This window comes from Bos javanicus, chromosome 18 (genome assembly GCF_032452875.1).
Source record: "Bos javanicus breed banteng chromosome 18, ARS-OSU_banteng_1.0, whole genome shotgun sequence".
Classification (NCBI taxonomy): domain Eukaryota; kingdom Metazoa; phylum Chordata; class Mammalia; order Artiodactyla; family Bovidae; genus Bos; species Bos javanicus.
In genome coordinates, this window is record NC_083885.1 from 15,370,310 (window position 1) to 15,397,869 (window position 27,560).

General features: G+C 41.7%; 1 long non-coding RNA gene across 2 annotated transcripts; it reads left to right on the forward strand.

Moving 5' to 3' along the window:
* Positions 1–207: 207 nt before the first annotated feature.
* Positions 208–27,560, forward strand: LOC133229525 (uncharacterized). Of its 2 annotated transcripts, XR_009730564.1 has the most exons (3): positions 209–296; positions 10,100–10,215; positions 26,872–27,560. It is a non-coding gene; the product is annotated as an uncharacterized LOC133229525 (long non-coding RNA). The 2 variants fall into 2 exon arrangements; XR_009730562.1 differs by lacking the exon at positions 10,100–10,215 and having other exon boundaries at positions 208–296.

The following is a 27,560-nucleotide window of genomic DNA, read 5'->3' on the forward strand; positions in this document are numbered from 1 at the left end:
GGAGGCGGGGTGCGGCGTGCGCCGGCTCCAAGAAACTGCGGAAGACGCTTCCACCCACACCGCTCCGGTCCTCCAGCGGGTCTCGATTCTCACGAGAAGACACACATGGATTTTCCGACGGGACAATGGACACGCCCTCTCTCGGCCGGATGAACGGCGTGGGGGCGTGGCTTAGCCGGATTCGGCAGTAACGGGCGTCGGGCTCCACCAACGAAAGCACAGAAAGGGCGGGTCGTGGTGCTGAGCACGCCCCCTTCCCCGGAGGAAGAAGGTGAGAGTGAAAAAGCAGGTGGGAGGTAAGACTTTTCGTACAGATACCGACATTTGATAGATTTCAATAAATGTTAGCAAGTCTAATCACTGATAAATTATAATATACAGCTGATGAGTCTGCTAGATGCCAGCCTTGAGCTCATCACCGGGAGGTGTGAAATTCGTTGGGTCAAATATGTATTGAGGGCCAAATCTGCCAGACAAATTTGAATACTGGGAGGTGCCTGTCCTCAAACACGTAGTCTAGAGGTGTAGAGGGCCTAACATTCGAATACAGGGGAAATGAGTTGTTGGGAGGAGTAATTCGGTTGACTACAATATCAAAATTTAAAATTCACCTCGCCTTTGATCTTGCAATCCCATCCCTAAGAATTTGAAAAGATATCCTCCCTAAGAATTTGAAAGATATTCTCCAGCTGTGCTTAAATGCATTTGTGCAAAGATGTTGCACTTCGCAGCACAGCTTGATCAGAAACAGCCCGGGTGTCCACCAACAAATTGCCTGAGCAAATTTAGGTATGCATACATCAGAATTATCATTGCAGTTTTTCAAAAGAATGATAGTTCTATATGAAGTGATATAATGATCTCCAAAATAGTATTAATTGGAAGAGCAAAGTACTCTACACCTGTTTAAGATTGTGTAAAATAACATGAAAATATATTTATGGTTACATATACATTAAGAGCCGGAGAAGGCAATGGCACCCCACTCAAGTACTCTTGCCTGGAAAATCCCATGGACGGAGGAGCCTGGTAGGCTGCAGTCCATGGGGTCGCTAAGAGTCGGACACGACTGAGCGACTTCACTTTCACTTTTCACTTTCATGCATTGGAGAAGGAAATGGCAACCCACTCCAGTGTTCTTGCCTGGAGAATCCCAGGGACGGCAGAGCCAGGTGGGCTGCCGTCTCTGGGGTCGCACAGAGTCGGACACAACTGAAGTGACTTAGCAGCAGCAGCAGCAGCATACATTAAGATACTAGAAAACAAAGTGGAGGGCAGGAAGAGGAGGGAGACATATTCCATATAGTATTGTATTAATGTGAATTGTCTACCAGCTTAACCTAATATAACATAGGACAACCCCTCACCCCCCACCCACTCCTCCACCCCCGCAAAAGAGAAAAGGATTTGTACAGTTACTGAAGTCAGCTGACACACTGTCAAGGGAGTTTGTGTTCCTAGGCTTTCTAGTAGAGTTATCTCCAATGCTGAATCCCTAAGAAGATCCAATTGCCAACATCCAATGGATCATCGAAAAAGCAAGAGAGTTTCAGAAAAACATCTATTTCTGCTTTATTGACTATGCCAAAGCCTTTGACTGTGTGGATCACAATAAACTGGAAAATTCTGAAAGAGATAGGAATACCAAACCACCTGACCTGCCTCTTGAGAAACCTGTATGCAGGTCAGAAAGCAACAGTTAGAACTGGACATGGAACAACAGACTGGTTCCAAATAGGAAAAGGCTGTATATTGTCACCCTGCTTATTAAACTTATATGTAGAGTACATCATGAGAAATGCTGGGCTGGAGGAAGCACAAGCTGGAATCAAAATTTCCGGGAGAAATATCAATAACCTCAGATATGCAGATGACACCACCTTTATGGCAGAAAGTGAAGAGGAACTAAAAAGCCTCTTGATGAAAGTGAAAGAGGAGAGTGAAAAAGTTGGCTTAAAGCTCAACATTCAGAAAACTAAGATCATGGCATCTGGTCCCATCACTTCATGGGAAATAGATGGGGAAACAGTGGAAACAGTGTCAGACTTTACTTTTGGGGGCTCCAAAATCACTGCAGATGGTGATTGCAGCCATGAAATTAAAAGACGCTTACTCCTTGGAAGGAAAGTTATGACCAACCTAGATAGCATATTCAAAAGCAGAGATATTACTTTGCCAACAAAGGTCCGTCTAGTCAAGGCTATGGTTTTTCCAGTAGTCATGTATGGATGTGAGAGTTGGACTGTGAAGAAAGCTGAGCGCCGAAGAATTGATGCTTTTGAACTGTGGTGTTGGAGAAGACTCTTGAGAGTCCCTTGGACAGCAAGGAGATCCAACCAGTCCATTGTAAAGGAGATCAGTCCTGGGTGTTCATTGGAAGGACTGATGCTGAAGCTGAAACTCCAGTAGTTTGGCCACCTCATGAAAAGAGTTGACTCCTTGGAAAAGTCCCTGATGCTGGGAGGGATTGGGGGCAGGAGGAGAAGGGGACGACAGAGGATGAGATGGTTGGATGGCATCACCAACTCGATGGACATGAGTTTGGGTAAACTCCAGGAGTTGGTGATGGACAGGGAGGCCTGGCGTGCTGCGGTTCATGGGGTCGCAGAGTTGGCCATGACTGAGCTACTGAACTGAACTGAACTGAACTGAAGGAAGTCAGGTGGAGTTGCCCGATCAGAGGTGAGAAACCACCAGGCAGATGAGACAGAGTAAGCAAAGGCAGAGAAGTCAGTAGCTTGGTGTTGTGAGTGCACCAAGTGCAAGACAGAGTTAAGACTGGCGATGTGGATCATATCCAGCTGGGCAGACAGGGTCTTTGCTACCATGGGAGGGAGTTTGGGCTTCTTCCTGAGTGCAGTGGGGCAGTAGAGGTTTTAGTTTGGGGAGTTAACAGGGTTATATTTGAAGTTGGTAATGATTGGACCAGTAAAATACCTCAGATATTACGACCTGAGGCATGGGGAGAGGATGGACAATAGAGGAGAGGAATTTTAAAAATATGAAGGCCATAGTATAGTGTTAGTAAAACTTAAGGAGCTATTTTATTTTGTTGGTGGAGAGCAGCGGCCATGGATATTTCCAGGATGACTCTCAAACTTCTAATACAAAGAAATGGAGGAATAGAAGTAACAGAGGAAGATAGTACCTCAGTTTTCCTTGGAGAATAGTGTAGGCCATGAATTGGGAACCCAGGTCCTGTAATCCTGGCCTTGAGGAGTTTTCTGAAAATTGGATTTGACTAGGTCCTTTTTAGGAAACTCTCCCCAAAAGGGCACTTGGTTGGTGTGGGTAAGGAAGAGGTCTTTATCTCTGTGGGGTTTTTGGCAGAAACTGACAGTTGACTGATGCAAACTCTATCTAGGCCCCCCCTCCCTTCTCTCTAGCCATCTTCTAAGTAGGAATGGGTCATGTGTTATCGCTGGCCAATAAGATATAAACCGAAGTCCACTGAGTGGGATTTTTGGAAAGGCTCTGAGTTCCTGATAAAAATGAAGCAATTCTTGTCCAGAAAAACCTCTTAGTCCTTTGCCTTTCACAATTTTCTTACTCTCTGGAGCATGAACTTGAGGCCCTATAGGTAAAGCAGCCATCTTATGACAATGAGACAATGAGGTATTGGTTATATATCGTTACATAACAAATTACCCCCAAAATTAGTGGCTTAAAACATACCTGTTTCTGTGAGTCAGGAATACAGATGTAGTTCTGCAATCTCATCTGAGTGCTCAACGATGGGGAGATCCACTTCTCAGTCAGTTCAGTCACTCAGTCATGTCTGACTCTACGACCCCATGAACCGTAGCATGCCAGGCCTCCCTGTCCATCACCAACTCCTGGCGTTTACCCAAACTCATGTCCATTGAGTCAGTGATGCCATCCAACCATCTCATCCTCTGTCGTCCCCTTCTCCTCCTGCTCTCAATCTTTCCCAGCATCAGGGTCTTTTCCAATGAGTCAGCTCTTCACATCAGGTGACGAAAGTATTGGAGCTTCAGCTTCAGCATCAGTTCTTCCAATGAACACCCAGGACTGATCTCCTTTAGGATGGACTGGTTGGATCTCCTTGCAGTCCAAGAGATTCTCAAGAGTCTTCTCCAACACCACAGTTCAAAAGCATCAATTCTTCGGCACTCAGCTTTCTTCATAGTCCAACTCTCACATCCATACATGATCTACTTCTAAGCTTACTCATTTGATTGTTGGCAAGCCCCAGTCCCTCATCACATGGAGATCTGACCTATGGTAGAGTAGAGTAATCAAAGAGGACTTCCTGGAGTAATCAAAGAAGAAATGTGCATAATAGGTAGAGTTAACGAGGTAAAGAGGAATAGCAAATATTCAGCCAGAAAGAGCAGCTTGGGCAAATTAAACTGAGGTAAAAGGAAGTGAAAGGAAGCTATTGTTGCTGAAGCACCAAGAGAAAGAGGAAGAGAGAATCTGACATATTGAGGATGGGTGCTGGAGAATCTACTTTCCACTGGCTTTCAATGCTACTTCTAACTTTGTTCAAGATCTTTTATATGTGCTGTTAAAGTGGCTGTAGGTGCTCTAGTCTCATAATAAGCAATTAGACCAGACAGGAACTATAATATTTTAATACAGGGATTATGTACTTGAGAAACCAAAATGGCCATTTAAATGTGGTTTTTTTTTTTTTTTTTTGGCTGAGCTTACTCAGCTTGTGGGATCTTAGTTTCCTGACTAGGGATCAAATCCAGGGCCTCGGTAATGCAAGTGCAGTCTTAGCCACTGGACCACCAGGGAATTCCCTCAAAGCTGTTCTTTATACCCTTTTGTATACCCAAGCTGCGGGGAGGTGGTGGGGAGGAGGGATGGTGGTAAGAAGAAGTGAGGCGTAACAGCCTCCATCTCCATTCCTTTATTTTGATACTCAAAGTTTCTACCAAGGAGCCCTTTAAAGCTTCTCTTTCTTTTCTGGGAAAGGAGAATGAAAGCACTTGGCTGCTTGGGAGGTCTTGATTTCCTTAAAATTTCTCATTTTTCTTGAAAATCTAATATAGCTCCTAAATTAAAGAGTTAAAAGTTTAAAGCTGTAGTTCCTACTTTTCCAAAGCAATGGAGAGATGATCATCACAATGATGAAAATGTAGTCATTTTGTGTTGATTCTGTTCACAACACTATACTCTGGATTTCCAAAAAGGAACAGTCCATGATTTTAAAAAAAGAAATATCAAATAATAGACAAAGAAGATGCTATCTTTCTCCTAAAAGAGAGCTTTTCTTTTCTCCCAACGAAGCCAATAACACACTGCATCAAGGAGCACTCACTGCAGGAAAGCCACAGGCTCAAAGCAACTCAAGAGGCCAGCCCTCTTTTACAGCTGGGTACCTCTGGCCAGTTCAAGACATGTACCAGGCTTCACTGAGTACTGAACTCAGCCCACTGGCCTGCCCTGGACACAGAGGAGCCTCCAGAGGTGTTCCATGCCTTGCTTTGCCTCCTTTTTCTTTTTCTCTCATAGTATTAAATATTACTTTATTAGGCATCTACTCTGTGCCTATCCTTACATTATGTTCCTCTTCCTCCCCAAATCCTGCAGAGTATACAGTTAAATAAAGGCTCAAGGAGCATTATCAGTCAGGAATTTTTTTGTTGTTGTTTTTTGCCAAACAAAAAACCCAAATCAAAATGGCTTAAACAAAAAGGGTTACTGGCTCACGTAACCAAAAAACATGAATAGTAGTACCAGTTTCCAGAGAAGGCAATGGCACCCCACTCCAGTACTCTTGCCTGGAAAATCCCATGGATGGAGGAGCCTGGCAGGCTTCATTCCATGGGGTCGCTAAGAGTCCAACACAACTGAGCGACTTCACTTTCACTTTTCACTTTCATGCATTGGAGAAGGAAATGGCAACCCACTCCAGTGTTCTTGCCTGGAGAATCCCAGGGACGGGGGAGCCAGGTGGGCTGCCGTCTATGGGGTCGCACAGAGTCGGACACTGAAGTGACTTAGCAGCAGCAGCAGTACCAGTTTCAGGCACAACTGGATCCATGTTCCCACATAAACAACAGCATCCATTTTTGTCTTTCGGGTCTACATCCCTTCTTGGAGGTGATAGGAAAGATGGCTCAGGTAGCTCACCATCCTATATTTGCTCCTTTTCCTGTCTCATTACACTTCACTGCTTCTGTTTGGTTTTCCTACCTATACCAGAATCACTCATCTGGGCTGGACAAGGACATCCACTGATTATTTTGGACCAAAATTCAGCATCCAGCTCTGGAAATCTTACAGGGGGTCTGGGAACTGAGGGAAGGATGGGTGGGTCACGGAACAACTACCATCCAGAGTAAGTAACTTTACAACAGCACTTTCTTTCACAATGGCCAAGCCACTGCCTCTCTGCCCTGTTACCATTTAGCCTCACCCTGACCTTGATCCTGGGAAAGACTGAAGGCAGAAGGGGATGGCAGAGGATGAGATGGTTGGACATCACTCATGACTCAATGGACATGAGTTTGAGCAAGCTCCGGGAGCTAGTGATGGACAGTAAAGCCTGGCATGCTGCAATCCATGGGGTTGCAAAGAGTCGGACACCACCGAGCGACTGAACTGAACTGTGCTGCCTTTGAAATAAAGTCCTTCCCACACTTTTGGTCTTAGTCCTCTTACCCCATCAGTCTGAACTAAATCAGAAGCTTCACTGTCCTGGATGTAAGCAAGAGTCCACAGAAACTGTAGATTCCTTGATAAACCCATAGATGTAGTAGTACAACGAGCATGTGACTCCCAACCAGGGCATCCAACAAAGAGAGTAAATTAAGACTAGAAGCAGGCTATGCTCTGCTCACCAAGCCTTGTGTCATGGTGCAGGACTGCAGCTACCCCAAGGAAAGAACACTTTTTTTTTCCTTTTCTGCAACAATACGTCCCATTGTCCTTAATCCTTGGGATCATAGTCAATTTTACTTTAGGAAATTTCCATTCCCTCTCTTCTTCCATTTCTCTCCTTCCCTCCCTTTCAGTGTCTCTCTCCCTGTCCAGGTTAAGATTCATTCCAGAATGTCCTCTTACCTCTTACCTTTCAAGATTCCTTAACTCTCCTCTCTTTCATGGATTAGATATAGCAGGTTGTCAGCAGGGAAAGAGGCAGAAAGAGGACCATCCCAGTATCTTTATCACAACTTAATCCCTGGATGCGGAGAAGGCAATGGCACCCCACTCCAGTACTCTTGCCTGGAAAATCCCATGGACGGAGGAGCCTGGTGGGCTGCAGTCCATGGGGTGCTAATAGTCCGACACGACTGAGCAACTTCACTTTCACTTTTCACTTTCATGCATTGGAGAAGGAAATGGCAACCCGCTCCAGTGTTCTTGCCTGGAAAATCCCAGGGACGGTGGAGCCTGATGGGCTGCCGTCTATGGGGTCGCACAGAGTCAGACACGACTGAAGCGACTTAGTAGCAGCAGTAGCAGTAATCACTGGATGCCACAAAGAATAACTGCAATTTAGTTACAAAATCATAAAGAGGCCATTAGCTATGGCCTCTGACAGGCCACTTACATTTAAAAAAATAATAAAATCAGAATGGAAAATATATGAATGAAAGGATTGGCTCTGTGTGACAGAATGAGTATTATCATCCCAAAGCATCACTGAGCCGTGTGTGCATGGCATTTAGTATTAGAAACATGCTTTCATTTCTTTAGTGAAAAAATATTTTCTGAGAGCCTCTGATGAGGCAGCTCATCTCTCTGGAACCCACTTTACTCAGACCTTTGCATGACTGACTCCTAAGCATCTTTCACATACACATACACTCTGGGCTCCACATTCCTCCAGTGAAGCAGCCCAAAACTCAGGGGCAGCTTGTAGTTTTCCAGCACCCTAGGTTCCTTTCCATATTCATGTTCTGCCAGGCTCTGGGAAGGTATCAAGTTGAACCACATGAAATTGCCTTTTTATGGGCTAAATGAAAATGTTAAATATTTTGGAGAAAAAATGCTATACTCAACCAAAATATGCACTGTTAGCATTAACTGCTTTCCCCAACCGGTAAAGTTCCCCCAGTATTAAATGGTATATATTATATTTATAAAATTCAGCATTATTAATATTTATTCAAATCCTCCAATTACTGCTTCTCAGTTGGAGAAAGTTTTGTTTCTTAGAGTTCCAAATGACAGGAAAGATGGTAATTGGTTGAAGAAAAGTCAGGTAAATATGATGAATGTGGTAAAATTTCTTAGCTCAATTAAATTAATCAATTTAATTAATAATTAAAAAATTATGGTGGTTTCTGATTTCTGTGGTCAGATGTCATGGAAAAATATAGGTTCATGTCTGCTAACCGATACAGAGTACTTTTAGGTAAACTTTTTATATATAATTTAAACTTTTTGGCAATAAGATGCTACCATTAGTTATACCTGGGTTAAAAAGCAGTAATGAAACAGTCTTTGTAGACCACCATACCATTACCAGAACCTTTTTTTTTTATTACAGTGATGGTTTGAACACATGTTCAGGAACTTCATCAACATCTATCCATTGTCCAGATCACCTTCAATGTCATTTTTTTGTCAAAGCTTATGATCCTCTCCAAAATATGTCTCTGTTCTCTCAAATCTTAAGAGATGAGAATATCTCTAACCATCTGAGTTTATGATCATCCATTAACTGGTGTGGTACCTACCCATGCGTCCATTTTTTTTAACCTTTCCTATTGCAGCCAGGTGTCGAGAAACTATTGTAGCAGAAACTCCTAAAGTCTGCTGCAAGACTTCGAATTGCTGTTTTGGGGTTAGCTTCTACCATAGCTCTCAACTGATCTTCATTTAAAACAGATTTGGGTTTCCCCAAAGGCTCATTTTTCAGACCCAGAACAAAATTTTTCAAACTAACATCCAGCACTAACAGAGCCTTTCCCAAAGACAGAATTGATATTTCTACTTGCCATGGCTGCACTATGTCCTTAAACAATAAAAACTCAATCATCAAAGAAAACTGAACATATACAAAATTGTATATTTAGATTCTGTTACAAAACTTTTATTTTCTTCAAATTTTCACTCACTGATTTTACTGCCTATCAGTTCATCTTGTCTGCAACAAAAATTACTGTTTAGCTAATGCTGGTTTTCTATTTCCTGTAGTTCTTCCACAGTTATTAAACTGAAATTCTACTATGAAGGAAGAACTGTCCCTTTCCCCTCATTTTAAAATTTATATCAGTAGGGCTCACAGATATATACTTTATTAATTCAACGATAACATTATTTCTTTTGCTCAAACTAGTCCAGCTTTGGCCATTAGGAACTCCTTTAGTTTGGCTCCTATGTTCTTTCAGCAATATTCTCCCATTTCTTTCTTTAAAAAAAAAAAACAAAACTTTTTTTTTAAATTATCTGGCACACCTAAAGATTTTCCAGCCAGCTTTATCCCATCTTAGTCCTGTAGTTGACCTCTTCTCTAAAGATCCCTGGTTCCTTTTATTGAAGAATCATACTTAAAGATTGGATGCTAAGTTTCTTCATCACTGCTGAGGTGTCATCACTTCTAGTTCCTCACACTGAACAGTTAGGAAAAATATGTGTGCATACTAACTGACACGTATAGTGATAGCTCAGATTCCAGTCCAACCCAGAAGAGTTCATTTTAGCCTCGTCCTCTCCTTATGAAAAACCCAGTTCTTATCTAAAACATATTTACCGGTTTGTTCAGTTTGAGTACACACATAAAGCACAGAATTGTTCATCTATACCCCTGTGAGAAATACATTTACTGACTAGACTACAGCATTAACCCACGGTTCTTTGATGTCTTTAACATTACTGTATCTACTCAAGATAGTATTTTCCACAATTGCTTGGGTTAGTTCTTTTCTTCCCCATCCTATTCAGTGTCACTCTTTCCTCATTCCACTACCCAATTCCCATCTTTCCATTTCCCTACACCCCTATAGATTGCCAGTCACTTCATTTTGTGGTTTAACTCCGCTGGCATTGATTTTGGACAAATGATCAACTACATATATGTATTGTCTTATGTCTCCTTTCTTACATAAAAGGTAGGATACTATAAATACTATTATGCTTCATTTTTTTTTACTTAACTGTATATTCTGGAAAGAACTGCAAAGAACTGACTCATTAGAAAAGACCCTGATGCTGGGAAAGATTGAAGGCAGGAAGAGAAGGAGTTGACAGAGGATGAGATGGTTGGATGGCATCACCAACCCGATGGACGTGAGTTTGAGCAAGCTCTGGGAGTTGGTGAAGGACAGGGAAGCCTGGCATACTGCAGTCAATAAGGTTGCAAAGAGTCAGATGTGACTGAGTGACTGAACTGAACTGGTATTCTGGAAAACACTTCAGATAAATTAATAAAGATTATCCTCATTTCTAAAATATAGCTCTATTATGCTGCTGTACAGATATACCAGTTTAATTACTTTCCTATGTACAGGCATTCAGACTGTGTCCAATATTTTGCAGTTACATACAATGCTGCAGTAAATATCTACATGTGTTTTCATATTGCTGGAGATATATCTTCATGGTAGATTCTCAGAAATGGTCTTGCTGGGTCAAAAGGTAAATAAATACTAAAAAAAATACTATGTAACTTTTTTTCTTTTTTTTGCTAAGTCGCTTCCGTCGTGTCCGACTCTGTGCGACCCCATAGATAGCAGCCCACCAGGCTCCCCCATCCCTGGGATTCTCCAGGCAAGAATACTGGAGTGGGTTGTAGGTATTGCCAAATCTCCCCTCAGAAGAGTTACAGCAATTTGTATTCTTACAAGCAATGTATGACAGTGCCTGTTTCGCCACAGTTTCACCAACAAAGTGTCTAATTACCATTTTTATATCTGGTTGTTAGAATTTTATCTCTCAATTTTTAAGACCTCTTTATAGATTAAAAAATTAATAAGCACTGACTATAAAGTACAGGAAACTCTACCCAATACTACGTAATGACCTATATACAAAAAGAACCTAAAAAATATATAATATACACACTATGTTATATAGCAGAAACAATATTATAAATCAACTATACTCCAATAAATAAAAATTAATTTAATAAAGAATTGTAGAAGTATTCTCATCTAAAAAATTATCATCTTTATGGCATAGATTGTGAATGTTTTTCCCCACAAACTTTGTCCATGGGACTTTTGTCATGCAAGAATTGAATTTAGTGAAATTTATAAATCTTTTCTTTTAATGCTTCTGGATTTTAAGTCACAGTAAGCCTTATTTTCTAAACCAAGATTATAGAGGAGCTAGTTTATGTTAGCAGTGGATTGAAGTGAACTTTTAAATAATATTACAAGGACAACAAAAGTAAAAATAGGTAAATTGAACTACATCAAAATTTAAAACTTCAGTGATGAGGACACAATCAACAGAGTGAAAAGGCAACCTATAGCATGGAAGAAATAATTACAAATCAGATATCTAATAAATGGTTAAATATTCAGAATATATAAAGAACTCTTAGAATTCAACAAAAAAATTACCTGATTTTAAAAAATGGGCAAAGGACCTGAATAAATATTTCTCCAACAAACATACACACATGGCCAACAAGCATATGAAAAAATGCTCAACATCACTAATCATTCAGTTCAGTTCAGTTCAGTTCAGTCACTCAGTCGTGTCCAACTCTTTGCGACCCCATGAATTGCAGCACGCCAGGCCTCCCTGTCCATCACCAACTCCCAGAGTTCACTCAGACTCACGTCCATGGAGTCGGTGATGCCATCCAGCCATCTCATCCTCTGTCGTCCCCTTCTCCGCCTGCCCCCAATCCCTCCCAGCATCAGAGTCTTTTCCAATGAGTCAACTCTTCACATGAGGTGGCCAAAGTACTGGAGCTTCAGCTTTAGCATCATTCCTTCCAAAGAAATCCCAGGGCTGATCTCCTTCAGAATGGACTGGTTGAATCTCCTTGCAGTCCAAGGGACTCTCAAGAGTCTTCTCCAACACCACAATTCAAAAGCATCAATTCTTTGGCACTCAGCTTTCTTCACAGGCCAACTCTCATATCCATACATGACCACTGGAAAAACCATAGCCTTGACTAGATGGACCTTTGTTGGCAAAGTAATGTCTCTGCTTTTGAGTATGCTATCTAGGTTGGTCATAACTTTCCTTCCAAGGAGTAAGCATCTTTTAATTTCATGGCTGCAGTCATCATCTGTAGTGATTTTGGAGCCCATAAAAATAAAGTCTGACACTGTTTCCACTGTCTCTCCATCTATCTGCCATGAAGTGATGGGACTGGATGCCATGATCCTCATCTTCTGAATGTTGAGTTTTAAGCCAACTTTTTCAGTCTCCTCTTTCGCTTTCATCAAGAGGCTTTTTAGTTCCTCTTCACTTTCTGCCATAAGGGTGGTGTCATCTGCATATCTGAGGTTATTGATATTTCTCCCGGCAATCTTGATTCCAGCTTGTGCTTCTTCCAGCCCAGTGTTTCTCATGATGTACTCTGCATAGAAGTTAAATAAGCAGGGTGACAATATACAGCCTTGACGTACTCCTTTTCCTATTTGGAACCAGTCTGTTGTTTCATGTCCAGTTCTAACTGTTGCTTTCTGACCTGCATACAAATTTCTCAAGAGGCAGGTCAGGTGATATGGTATTGCCATCTCTTTCAGAATTTTCCACAGCTTATTGTGATCCACACAGTCAAAGGCTTTGGCATAGTCAATAAAGCAGAAACAGATGTTTTTCTGGAACTCTCTTGCTTTTTCGATGATCCAGCAGATGTTGGCAATTTGATCTCTGGTTCCTCTGCCTTTTCTAAAACCAGCTTGAACAACTGGAAGTTCATGGTTCACATATTGCTGAAGCCTGGCTTGGAGAATTTTGAGCATTGCTTTCCTAGTGTGTGAGATGAGTGCAATTGTGCGGTAGTTTGAGCATTCTTTGGCATTGCCTTTCTTTGGGATTGGAATAAAAACTGACCTTTTCCAGTCCTGTGGCCACTGCTGAGTTTTCCAAATTTGCTGGCATATTGAGTGCAGCACTTTCACAGCATCATCTTTCAGAATTTGAAATAGCTCAATTGAAATTCCATCACTTCCACTAGCTTTGTTCGTAGTGATACTTTCTAGGGAAATGCAAGTCAAAACCACAATAAGATATCACCTCACACCCATCAGTGAGAGGGTAACAGGCAGGAAGGCCAGGGGTCTCCAAACGGAGGAAATAGCCTGCAAGTGTCAGACATTTTTATCTCTCTTAAGCAGCAGTAGGAAACAAACTAGTGATATTTTTTTCTTCTCTATACAAATTTAAAAGGAGGTTTCTCTTAAAATACTGTGTTGCCATAATGACACCTGGTTTCACTGAAGATAACTATTCTCAAACCTTGAGTTCACCAATGCATTTTTCTTATGGAAATGTTTGTCTTAAGCTATGCTAATGTGCTATGCATTTACCGCAAATTCTGTCTTCAAGTCGGTTCTGCCTAATGGGTCAGAACCTACTTGACAAACCAGTATGTTATACTCAGATATTGTTCCCTTAATCTATGTAAATGAGACTATGTGTATGGTAATCTGCCCTTCTACAAGATTCAAGTTAATCATTTTATGGCCCAGGATGAAACGTCTGGTGCCAAGATTACCCCAAAATACATCTTATGGGTGAGGGGCCTGGTGCTATTCTGAGTTTTAAGACATTCCTTTCTTTCATTAACAGACTGCTAGTGACTATATAACATCCAACTGAAGACTAATGGGGGGTACTCTTTCTGCCCCCTTTTGATGCCTATGTCAAGAGCTTTCTCTATCTCCTTTATACTTTAATAAAACTTTATTACACAAAAGCTCTGAGCAATCAAGCCTCGTCTCTGGCCCCGGATTGAATTCTTCTCCTCTGGAGGCCAAGAATCCCAGCGTCTTTTCATTCAGCAACAACCTTTCATGAGGAAAGCTGCTAACAACAACAACAAAATAATGGAAAATAACAAGAGTTGGCAAAGATACAGAGAAATTGGAACCCTTGGATACTGCTGGTAAGAAAATGGTGCAGCCACTATGGAAAACAGTATATTGGTTCCTTAAACAATTAAAAATAGAATTACCATATGACCCAGTAATTCCACTCTGGGAACTGAAAAGAATTGAAAGCAGTGTCTCAGATATTTGTACACCCAAATTCATGGTGGCATTATTCACAACAGCCAAAAAGTAAAAGCAACCCAAATGTCATTCAAACAATGAATGGATAAACAAAATATGGTAAATACCCAGTGGAACATTATTCAGCCTAAAAAAGGAAATAAACTAAGTCACATGCTACAAAATGGATGAACCCTGAATACATTATGCTAAGTGAAATAAACCAGTCACAAAAAGACAAATACTGTATGATTCCCCTTATGTGAGGTACATACAGTAATCATATTCACAGAGATAGAAAGTAAAATAGAGGGAGGTTACCAGAGGCTGAGGGGAGGGAAAAATGGGAAGATGTTGTTTAATGGGTATAGAGTTTCAGATTTGGTAGATAAACTAGTTACAGAGATCAGTGGCACAAAGATGTGCCACTTAATACTTCTAAACTACATATTTAAAAATGGTTAAGATGGTAAACTTTATATTTTGTATCGCAGTGAAAGTGGCTCAGTTGTGTCTGACTCTTTGGGATTCCATGGACTGTAGCCCATTAGACATCTCTGTCCATGGAATTCTCCAGCAAAGAATACTGGAGTGGGTAGCCATTCCCTTCTCCAGTGGATCTTCCCAACCCAGGGATCAAACGCTGGTCTCCTGCATTGCAGGCAGATTCTTTACCATCTGAACCACCTTACCACAATTAATACAAATTAACAAAAAGTAGATAAATTGGGCTTCATAAAATTTAAGAATTTTGTGTATCGAAAGACACTATAAAAAAGGGAAAAGGACTTCCCCATGGTCAGGTGGTTAAGAATGCACCTTGCAATGCAGGGGACATGGGTTTGATCTCTGGTCTGGGAACTAAGATTCTACAGATCTTAGTTGGAACAACTAAGCCTGCTCGAGCCACAACTAAGAGTCCACGAGCTATAACAAAAGATCTGCATGATACAATGAAGATCCCATCTGTCGCAACTAAGACCCGACACAGCCAAATAAATAAAAAAGAAAAGGAAAAGACAACCTACAAAATGGGGGGAAATGTTTGCAAATCATGTATCTGAGATTAATACTCAGAATATAGGGAATTCCCCAAAACTCAACATTCTAAAAATGAAGATCATGGCATTTGGTCCCATCACTTCATAGCACATAGATGGGGAAAAAATGGAAACAATGACAAACTTTATTTTCTTGGACACCAAAATCACCGTGAACAGTGACTGCAGCCATGAAATTAAAAGATGCTCCTTAGAAGAAAAGCTATAACAAGCCTAGACAGCATATTAAAAAGCAGAGACATTACATTGCCAATAAAGGTCTGTATAGTCAAAGGTATGGTTTTTCCAGGAGTCACATATCAATGTGAGAGTTGAACCATAAAGAAGGCTGAGCACCAAAGAATTGATGCTTTTAAACTGTGGTGTTAAAAAAGACTCTTGAGAGTTCCTTGGATTGCAAGATCAAACCAGTCAATCTTAAAGGAAATCAACTGTGAATATTCACTGGAAGGACTGATGCTGAAGCTGAAGCTCCAAAACTTCAGCCACCTGATGCAAAAAGCCGACTCATTAGAAAAGACCCTGGTGCTGGGAAAGGTCGAAGGCAGGAGAAAGGGACGTCAGAGGATGAGATGATTGGACGGCATCACTGACTCAATGGACATGAGTTTGAGTAAGCTCCAGGAGATGGTGAAGAACAGGGAAGCCTGGCATGCTGCAGTCCATGGGGTTGCAAAGAGTCGGACACAACTGAGTGACTGAACAAACAAACAAAGATATTGAATGCACAGTGTAGGGAATACAGTCAATAATAATGTATATGGCTGTATGGTGCCAGATGGTAACTAGACTTATTGTGGTGATCATTTTGTAATGTACAGAAGTACTGAATCACTATGTTGTATACTAGGAACTAACACTGTGTTGTAGACCAATTACATGTCAAAAACAAACTCAAAGACTTAAGAGATCATATTTGTGTTTACCAGAGTCTTATAGAGAAGGGTGGGGGAACTGGATGAAGTACACAAAAAGTACACATTTCCAATTATAAGATAAATAAGTACTAGGAATGTAATGTGCATACATTTGCTTCCTTAGTTGCTTCAGTCGTGTTGAGTCATTGATCCTATGGACTGTAGCCCACCAGGCTCCTCTGTCCATGGGATTTTCCAAGCAAAAGCACTGGAGTGGGTTGCCAAGCCAGGCCACCCTCCAGGAGATCTTCCCAACCCAGGGATCAAATCCGCATCTCTTTTGTCTCTTGCACTGGCAAGCTGGTTCTTTACCACTAGTGCCACCTGTGATGTAATGTACAACATGGTAAATATAATTAACACTGCTGTATGTTACATATCAAAGTTGTTAAGAGAGTAAATCCTAAAAATTCTCATCGGAAGAAAAAACTTTTCTTTCTTTTATTTAGTATCTATATGAAATGATGTGTATTCACCATGGTAGTCATATCATGATGTATGAGAGTCAAATATTTGTGCTGCATATGTTAAACTTATGCTGTATGTCAATTACATCTCAATAAAAATGGAAGACATAAACCAGAATAAATCTTAATAGACTCTGCATTAACCTGAGAGGCTCTTTGCTTAGGGCAAGATTTAACAGTTACCTTAAAGAAGACTATTTAATCCTGAAGACAGCCAGCCAGATCACATGGAATTACTGGGAAGCCTTAAGAAAAAATGAATGGAACAAAAATTATAATAAAGTATAATTCAGTGGGTTTTAGTGTATTCTCAATGCTGTGAATCTAATTTTAGAACATTTTTTTGCTCCACCTCCATAAAAAACTCTGTACCCATTAAAGTTATTCCACATTCTCCTTCTATCCATTTCCCAGCCCTGAACTGTAAATCTGTTTTCTGTCTATAAATTTGCCTATGTAGATATTTCCTATAATTGGAATCCTACACTATGTGATCATTCATGACTACTTCTTTCACATGGTATATTTTCAAGTCATTCACATTGTAGCATATATGATTACTTCCTCTCCATTTATTGTCAAATAATATTTCATTATATGGATATACAACATTTTTGTTGTTGTTCAGTTGCACAGTTGTGTCCGACTCATTGCAGCCCCATGGACTGCAGCATGCCAGGCCTGCTTGACCCTCACCATCTCCTGGAGTTTGTGCAAACTCATGTCCACTGAGGCCATACAAACATCTCGTCCTCTGTCATCTCCTTCTCCTCCTACCTTCAATCTTTCCCAGCATCAGGGTCTTTTCCAGGGAGTCAGCTCTTCTCATAGATGACCAAATATTGGAGCTTTGGCATCAGTCCTTCCAATGAATATTCAGGGTTGCTTTCCTTTAGGATTGACTGGTTTGATCTCCTTGTTGTCCAAGGGACTCTTAAGAGTCCTCTCCAGCACCACAGTTTGAAAGCATCAATTCTTGAGTGCTCAACCTTCTTGATAGTCCAACTCTCACATCCGTACATGACTACTGGAAAAACCATAACTTTGACTATAAGGACCTTTGTTAGCAAAGTAATGTCTTTGCTTTTTCATACACTGTTCATTTAGTCATAGCTTTTCTTCCAAGAATCAAGCGTCTTTTAATTTCGCGGCTGCAGTCACCGTCCACAGTGATTTTGGAGCCCAAGAAAATAAAAGTCTCTCACTGTTTTCATTGTTTCCCCATCTATTTGCCATAAAGTCACAGGACCAGATGCTATGATCTTAGTTTTCTGAATGTTGAGTTTTAAGCCAGCTTTTCACTCTCTTCTTTCACCTTCATCCAGAGGCTCTTTAGTTCCTCTTTGCTTTCTGCCATAAGGGTGGTTTCATCTGCATATCTGAGGTTATTGGTATTTCTCCCGGTTTTCTGGATTCCAGCTTGAGCTTCATCCAGCCCGGCATTTCACATGATGTACTCTGCGTATAAGTTAAAGAAGCAGGCTGACAATATACAGCTTTGATGTACTCCTTTCCCAGTTTTGAACACTTCGTTGTTCTGTGTCCATTTCTAACTGTTGCTTCTTGACCTGCATACAGATTTCTTAGGAGGCACATAAGGTGATCTGGTATTCCCATATCTTTAAGAATTTTCCAATTTGTTGTGATCCACACAAAGACTTTAGCATAGTCAGTGAAGCAGAGTAGATTTTTTTCTGAAATTCTCTTGCTTTTTCTATGATCCAGTGTATGTTGGCAATTTGATCTCTGGTTCCTCTGCCTTTTCTAAATCCAGCCTATATATGTGGAAGTTCTCAGTTCACAAACTGTTGAAGTCTAAGTCTAGCTTGAACAATTTTGAGCATTACCTTGCTAGCATGTGAAATGAGTGGAATTGTGCAGTAGTTTGAACATTCTCTGGCATTGCCCTTCTTTGGGATTGGAATGAAAACTGATGTTTTCCAGTCCTGTGGCCACTGCTGAGATTTCCAAATTTGCTGGCATATTGAGTGCAGTACTTTCACACCATCATCTTTTAGGGTTTGAAATAGCTCACCTGGAATTCCATCATCGTTATGCTTTGTTTGTAGTGATGTTTTCTAAGGCCCACTTGACTACACACTCCAGGATGTCTGGCTCTAGGTCAGTGATCACACCATTGTGACCAGTTACCCAGGTCATTAAGACCTTTTTTGTATAGTTTTTCTGTGTATTCTTGCCACCACTTCTTAATATCTTCTGCTTCTGTTAGGTCCATACCATTTCTGTCCATTATTGTGCCCATATTTGTATGAAATGTTCCCTCGGTATCTCTAATTTTTCTGAAGAGGTCTCTAGTCCTTCCCATTCTATTGTTTTCCTCTATTTCTCTGCATTGCTCACTTAGGGAGGCTTTCTTATCTCTCCTTGCTATTCTTTGGAACTCTGCATTCAGATGGGTGTATCTTTCCCTTTCTCATTTGCCTTTCACTTCTCTTCTTTTCTCAGCTATTTGAAAGGCCTCTTCAGACAACCATTTTACCTTTTTCATTTCTTTTTCTTGGAGGTGGTTTTGATCACCAGCTCCTGTACAATGTTAGGAACCTCCGTTCATATTTCTTCTGGGACTCTGTCTATCAGATCTAATCCCTTGAATCTGTCATTTTCACTTTGTAATTGTAATGGATTTGATTTAGGTCATACCTGAATGGCCTAGTGGTTTTCCCTACTTTCTTCCATTTAAGTCTGAATTTGGCAATAAGGAGTTCCTTATCTGAGCCACAGTCAGCTTCAGGTCTTGTTTTTGCTGACTCCATAGAGCTTTTCTGGCTCTATCATCTTTGGCTGCAATGATCATAATCAATCTGATTTCAGTATTGACCATCTGGTTATGTCCATGTGTTGAGTCATCTCTTATTGTTGGAAGAGAGTGTTTGCTATAATTCGTGTGTTCTCTTGGTAAAACTGTTAGCCTTTGCCCTGCTTCATTTTGTACTCCAAGGCCTAACTTGCCTATTACTCCAGGAATCTCTCAACTTCCTACTTTTGCATTCCAGTCCCCAATGATGAAAAGGACTTCTTTTTTTTGGCGTTAGTCCTAGAGGGTGTAGGTCTTCATAGAACTGTTCAATTTCAGCTTCTTCGGCGTTAGTGGTTGGGGCATAGACTTGGATTACTGTGATATTGAATGGCTTGCCTTGGAAAAAAACGAAGATCATTCTGTCATTTTTGAGACTGTACACAAGTACTGCATTATATACTCTTTTGTTGATTATGAGGGCTACTCCATTTCTTCTAAGGGATTCTTGCCCACAGTAGTAGTCATGTGAATGGTCATCTGAATTAAATTCACCCATTCCCATCCATTTTATTTCATTGATTCCTAAAATGTTGATGTTCACTCTTGCCATGTCCTGTTTGACCAACTTCCAATGTACCTTGATTCATGAACCTAACATTCCAGGTTCTTATGCAATATTGTTCTTTACAAAATTGGACTTTACTTTCACCACCAGACACAACTAGGTGTTGCTTCCACTTTGGCTCAGCCTCTTCATTCCTTCTAGAGCTATTTCTCTGCTCTTGTCCAGTAGCATATTGGGTACCTACCAACCTGGGGAGTTCAGCTTTCCATGTCAGTGTCATATCTTTTTGCCTTTTCATACTGTTCTTGTGGTTCTCAAGGCAAGAATGCTGAAGTGGTTTGCCATTCCATTCTCCAGTGGGCCACGTTTTGTCAGAACTCTTCACAATGACCTGTCCATCTTGGGTGGCCCTATATGATGGCATGGCTCATAGCTTCATTGAGTTAGACAAGGTTGTGATTCATGTGGTCAGTTTGGTTAGTTTTCTGTGATTGTCCTTTTCATTCTGTCTGCCCTCTGATGGATGAGGGTAAGAGGCTGTAGATAAGCTTCCTGAGAGACTGGCTTTTGGGAAAATGGGGTCTTGCTCTGGTGGGCAAGGCCATGTTCAGTAAATCTTTAATCCAATTTTCTGCTGATGGGTGGGGCTGTTTCCTCCCTGTAGTTTGGCCTGAGGCCAAACTGTAGTAGGGCTAATGGAGACCTCCTCCAACAAGACTTATGCCAGAATGCCGTGCTTCCCAGGACTGCTGCAGTCAGTGTTCCTCACCCCACAGGAGGCTGCTGTAGATGCATGCATTCACCAGAGACTCCCGAACACACCCAGGCAAGTCTGGCTCAGTCTTTTGTGGGATCACTTCTCCTTTCTCCTGGGTCCTGTTATGCACAAGGGTTTGTTTGTGACCTCCAAGTGTCTCTGTTTCCCCAGTCTTGTGGAGGTTCTGTAATCAAATCCACTGGCCTTCAAAGTGAAATTCCCTGAGGATTCTGAGTCCCTTTGCTGGATCCCCAGGTTGGGAAATCTGTTGCAGGGCCTAGAACTTTCATAACAGTGCAAGAACTTCTTTGGTATAATTGTCCTCCAGGTTGTGAGTCGCCTGCTTGGTGGCTCTATAGTTGAGCTAATAGCGACCTCCTCAAGGAGGACTCCCTGGTGGCTCAGATGGTAAAGCATCTGCCCGTGATGCGGGAGACCCGGGTTCGATCCCTGGGTTGGGAAGATCCCCTGGAGAAGGAAATGGCAATCCACTCCAGTACTCTTGCCTAGAAAATTCCATGGATGGAAGAGCCTGGTGGGCTACAGTTGCAAAGAGTCGGACATGACTGAGCGACTTTACTCACTCACTCACTCACCCAAGGAGGACTTATGCCACATGCCATGCCTACCAGGACTGATGCTGCCAGAGCATCTTCTTGTCTTCATTCCTAAACTCATTTGACCCTTCATTCAAAGGAGTGAGCATTCCTACTTTTAAAATACCACTTTCTATTGGTAATAATACCACATTTATTATCAAATAGACATAAGGACTGTTTTCCCTTTTTTAGGTATTATGAATAAGGCTGCTAATAACAGCATATTAGTTGCTCAGTCATGTCTGACTCTTTGCAATCCCATAGACTGTAGCCCACCAGGCTCCTCTGTCTATGGAATTTTCCAGGCAAGAATACTGGAGCATGTTGCCATTTCCTTCTCCAGGGGATCTTCCCCAACCCAGGGACTGAATCCAGGCCTCCCACATTGCAGGCAGATTCTTTACCATCTGAGCACCAGGGAAGCCCCAAAGCAGCATGTACAAGCATAATTCACATACAAGTTTTAGTGTAGACATAGGTTTTCAGTTCTGTTAGGTATATACCTAACAAACTGCTGGAGCACATACGACTACTCTGTTTAACTCTTTGAGAAACTGGCAGGCTGTTTACAAAGTGGTTGCACCATTTTACATTTCTATTAGCAGTGTACAAGAGTTTCAGTTTTCCAATTTCTACACTAATACCTGTTATTTTCTGTCTTTTTTATTATTGCCATCAGTGTGTAAAATAGTATCTCATGATTTTGATTTGCATTTCTCCAGTGCTGAGTATCTTTTCATGTACTTATTGTCCATGTGAATATCTTCTCACATTTGCAGGTGGATTCTTTACCAGCTAAGCCATGAGGGAAGCCTCACCTGCCTCCTGAGAAATCTGTATAAACAACAGTTAGAATTGGACATGGAACAATAGACTGGTTCCAAATAGGAAAAGGAGTACTTCAAGGCTATATATTGTCACTCTGCTTATTTAACTTATATGCAGAGTACATCATGCAAAATGCCAGTCTGGATGAAGCACAAGCTGGAATCAAGATTTCTGGGAAGATTATCAATAACCTCAGATATGCAGATGACACCACCCTTATGGCAGAAAGTGAAGAGGAACTAAAGAGCCTCTTGATGAAAGTGAAAGAGGAGAGTGAAAAAGTTGATTTAAAACTCAACATTCAGAAAACTAAGATCATGGCATCCAGTCCCATCACTTCATGGCAAATAGAGGGGGAAACAGTGGAAACAGTGACAGACTTTATTTTTCTGGGCTCCAAAATCACTGCACATGATGATTGCAGCCATGAAATTAAAAGATGTTTGCTCCTTGGAAGAAAAGCTATGACCAACCTAGACAGTATATTCAAAAGCAGAGACATTACTTTGCCAACAAAGGTCTGTCTAGTCAAAGCTATGGTTTTTCCAGTAGTCATGTATGGATGTGAGAGTTGGACTGTGAAGAAAGCTGAGCATCGAAGAACTGATGCTTTTGAACTGTGGTGTTGGAGAAGACTCTTGAGAGTCCCTTGAACTGCAGGGAGATCCAACCAGTCAATCGTAAAGGAAATCAGTCCTGAATATTCATTGGAAGGACTGATGCTGAAGCTGAAACTCCAGTACTTTGGCCACCTGATGTGAAGAGTTGACTCACTGGAAAAGACTCTGATGCTGGGAAAGATTGAAGGTGGGAGGAGAAGGGGAGGACAGAGGATGAGATGGTTCGATGGCATCACCAACTCAATGGACGAGTTTGAGTAAGCTCCAGGAGTTGGTGATGGGCAGGGAAGCCTGGTGTGCTGCAGTCTATGAGGTCACAAAGAGTTGGACACAACTGCGTGACAGAACTGAACTGAACTGAATATCTTCTCTCCGTGCATGCTAAATTGCTTCAGTCATGTCTGACTGTGTGACTCTACTGATTGAAGCCGACTAGGCTCCTCTGTCCATGGGATTCTCCAGGTAAGAATACTGCAATGGGTTGCCATGCCCTCCTCCATAGGATCTTCCCAACCCAGGGATCAAACACTCGTCTCTTTATGTCTCCTGCACTGGCAGGCGGGTTCTTTACCACTAGTGCCACCGTATCTTCTCTAGACAAATTCTATTCAAATCTTATGCCGATTTTTAAAACTGGGTTGTTGTTTTTTTTTTTACCGAGGTTCAAGATCAGTTCAGTTCAGTTCAGTCACTCAGTCGTGTCCGACTCTTTGCGACTCCATGAACTGAAGCACGCCAGGCCTCCCTGTCCATCACCAACTCCCGGAGTCTAACTAAACCCATGTCCATCGAGTTGGTGATGCCATCCAACCATCTCATCCTCTGTCGTCCCCTTCTCCTCCTGCCCTCAATCTTTCCCAGCATCACGGTCTTTTCAAATGAGTCAGCTCTTTGCATCAGGTAGCCAAAGTATTGGAGTTTCAGCTTCAACATCAGTCCTTCCAATGAACAACCAGGACTGATCTCCTTTAGGATGGACTGGTTGGATCTCCTTGCAGTCCAAGGGACTCTCAAGAGTCTTCTCCAACACCACACTTCAAAAGCATCAATTCTTCAGTGCTCAGCTTTCTTCACAGTCCAGCTCTCACATCCATACATGACTACTGGAAAAACCAAAGCCTTGACTAGACGGACCTTTGTTGGCAAAGTAATGTCTCTGTTTTTTACTATGCTGTCTAGCTTGGTCATAACTTTCCTTCCAAGGAGTAAGCATCTTTTAATTTCATGGCTGCAATCTTGGAGCCCAGAAAAATAGTCAGCCACTGTTTCCACTGTCTCCCCATCTATCTGCCATGGAGTGATGGGACCAGATGCCATGATCTTCATCTTCTGAATGTTGAGTTTTAAGCCAACTTTTTCACTCTCCTCTTTCGCTTTCATCAAAAGGTTCTTTAGTTCTTCTTCCCTTTCTGCCATAAGGGTGGTGTCATCTGCATATCTGAGGTTTTTCTCCCGGCAATCTTGATTCCAGCTTGTGCTTCTTCCAGCCCAGCATTTCTCATGATGTACTCTGCATAGAAGTTAAATAAGCAGGGTGACAATATACAGCCTTGACATACTCCTTTTCCTATTTGGAACCAGTCTGTTATTCCATGTCCAGTTCTAACTGTTGCTTCCGGACCTACATACAGATTTCTCAAGAGGCAGGTCAGGTGGTCTGGTATGCCCATCTCTTTCAGAATTTTCCACAGTTTATTGTGATCCACACAGTCAAAGGCTTTGGCATAGTCAATAAAGCAGAAATAGATGTTTTTCTGGAACTCTCTTGCTTTTTCGATGATCCAGCAGATGTTGGCAATTTTATCTCTGGTTCCTCTGCCTTTTCTAAAACCAGCTTGAACATCTGGAAGTTCACGGTTCACGTATTGCTGAAGCCTGGCTTGGAGAATTTTAAGCATTACTTTACTAGCGTGTGAGATGAGTGCAATTGTGTGGTAGTTTGAGCACTCTTTGGCATTGCCTTTCTTTGGGACTGGAATGAAAACTGACCTTTTCCAGTCCTGTGTCCATTGCTGAGTTTTCCAAATTTGCTGGCATATTGATTGCAGCACTTTCATAGCATCATCTTTTAGGATTTGAAATAGCTTAACTGGAATTCCGTCACCTCCACTAGCTTTGTTCGTAGTGATGCTTCCTAAGGCCCACTTGACTTCAGATTCCAAGAGTTCTTTATATATTCTGAATACAAGTCCTTCATCAGATATGTGATTTGCATATAGCTCTTCCAATTCTGTGAATTGTTTTTTCACTTTCTTCATAGCATTTGCAGCAAAAAAAAAGTTTTAAATTTATATATAGGCTAATTTATTTTTCATTTTGTCACTTGTGCTTTTGGTGTCATAGTTAAGAAACCATGGCCTAGCCTAATGTCACAAAGACTTACCGCTGTTTTCCTTGAAGGCTTTTATGGTTTGTGTTGAGTCCCACCCCAAAGCCACAGGTGCAAGGCCTTGTACCAGGGCCACAGAAGTGGAGCCCAGAACGAAGGTCACCTCCAAATCTGACTGAACCCCTTTGTAACCATTGCCAAAATCCCCCATGATCATCACCAGCAGGCTTCCTGATTGCAAATTAGGCAAAGATACACACCCCTGTAGTCACCCGATAGCGCCCTAACCAATTACCTAATGCCAACCTTCCAGCCAGAATTTTGTCTTGAGACTATAAAAACTGGCTACTAACCCACAGAAACTGTCGACTCTCCCTGGTCTGTCAGGAGGTCACAGCACCTTTGTTATCTCTGCTCCCCACTCTTAATAAACTCAGTCCCTTCTGAAACGTTCTGTCTGGAAATTCTTTTCCAACCCACACTCGGAATGCCTCAACATTTGGTGGCCTGTACATGAATTTTAGGGGGCTCCCCCCACTCTCACCTTTCTTCTTTCTTTTCGTTTTCCTCAAACCCTCCATGAACAGGCAAGTGTCTATGGAAGCAATTGAGGAACTCTGGCCAGAGCTACTCTCTGGCATGTTTCAAAGTCTCCACTGCCCACTTTGGGCCAGTGGCTGCCACCCAAGTGGGCAAGGGCTCTCTTTTCCTCTTCCTCCTCCTCCTCCTAAGCTGAGGGCCAGGCCAATTAAAATTATGCAGACACAGCTCAGGTACCTAAAAGCCATTAGGGCACCTGCCGCTTGAAGACTCCTGTGACAGGATAAGGGGGTCATAGACCACACTAGGCCATCAGAAGTGTCTGCCCCCAGCAAAACAACTTCCATGCACCATGTCAGGCACATACTGGTTCAAGCAAAACACTAAGCCCGTTCTCCAGGCCACCACCTTCCTGGCAGGACTGCAGGGCAGATTCCTCAGCCTGTCTTCCCTGTCTTTCTTGTCCTCCCATGGTGCAGATTAATTTACAAGAGCCTAGGAGCTGCCTCTGAATCATCCCAAAGGGTGCCTTTCACATTTCAGGGAATCGCTCAAGAGTAAGTCATGGTTGGTTCTAGGAAGTTCTTTTCTGTCATTTCCTGCCCTAGCTGCCTGGTGCATTTTCACACAGTTTGTGCCTAGGCTTGTGCCTAGCCACATCACATGCTCAGGGGTTACCTCTCTGTTGGACGTGACTGTTGGGATGGCTGGCCATTTGTACCATTAGCCACACAGTGCCTTGTCGCACACAGAATGTTCATTGGGACAGTTGGGATGCCCTCTGTGGCTGGTGAGTTCTCAGTACCTCCATTAAGAATGGGCTCAGGTACATCTCGAGAACCTCCCTCAGACTCACCTCTAGGCTGTATTCTCAGGACCTGGAAAAAAATTGATCCTGAAAATCTTAAAAAGAAAGGTTCACATTCTTTCTCAATAAAACTTGGAGCCAGTATGAATTGGGGGACCAAGAAAAATGGCTTCTTAATGATACACTAAATTAAACACAATCCTCCAACTTGATCTCTTTTATCATTCCTTATGCTCAAACCTTAATGGCACTCACTCAGAATCTGGACCCAAGGGACTCATACTGCTTATGTCTTTCTGTTGCTGCCCTATCCCCTTATCCCCCTCTGTCTCTCCTTCCATCAGATCTCCTAGCCCAAGACTCTCTCCTACAGTCAAAAGTCTGAAAAAAAAAAAACAAAAAAAGACTCTCCTAACACGCTAAAGAATCCCCTTCTCCAATCTTTTGGGTGGTGGTGGATAGAGGGCGGGAACCAAGCTTCCACTCACTATTCCTGCTATTTCCCTTACTCCTTCAGATTCTTCTGATCAAACTAAGACTCCACCTCCCCAGAGGAACAACACCTGCTGGAACAACATCTTATCAGTCAGTCTGCCCCTGTCATCTGAGCCAGTTTGAACACTATTTGGTCTATATTTTAGCTATGAAACTATAACTGCAAAAAGGAAAAATGACATTTTTTGACACTGGATGTTATGATATTCTTTAGACTCCAGAGAAAACTGGTTACAATGAAATCTTTTTGAAATTACAAAACTGTTTCTTTTTGCATGTGCAATTAGAAAAACCTGGCTTATTAAATACTTTTTTTGGAGCTCTGATCCTGCCTCAGAAAACAGCAACATGCTTAGGAAAAAGCGTGAAGTTAACTCTTATGTCCTTGAGATACACAGCCCACTCTGCCTGAGACTTCAGCTTTGGGCATATCAGTAGAACTTCAAGCCAAGAAAAAAAAAAAAAAGGTCAAAGAGACATTTTAAACATCAAACAGAAAATTGTGAAATCTCTGTCTGGATATATATATATGTATGTCTCAGTGTGTATCTTTGTCTTTGGATAATATTGCTGAGGTTCATTTGTAAATGAGCTCTAATTTAATTGGTCTAAAGTAAGCACTTACAAACAAACCTAAATATAAGAGAAATTAAATGAGTTTCAGGTTCATGTGAACTGGGAAATATTCAATATTAAATTTAATACCTGATA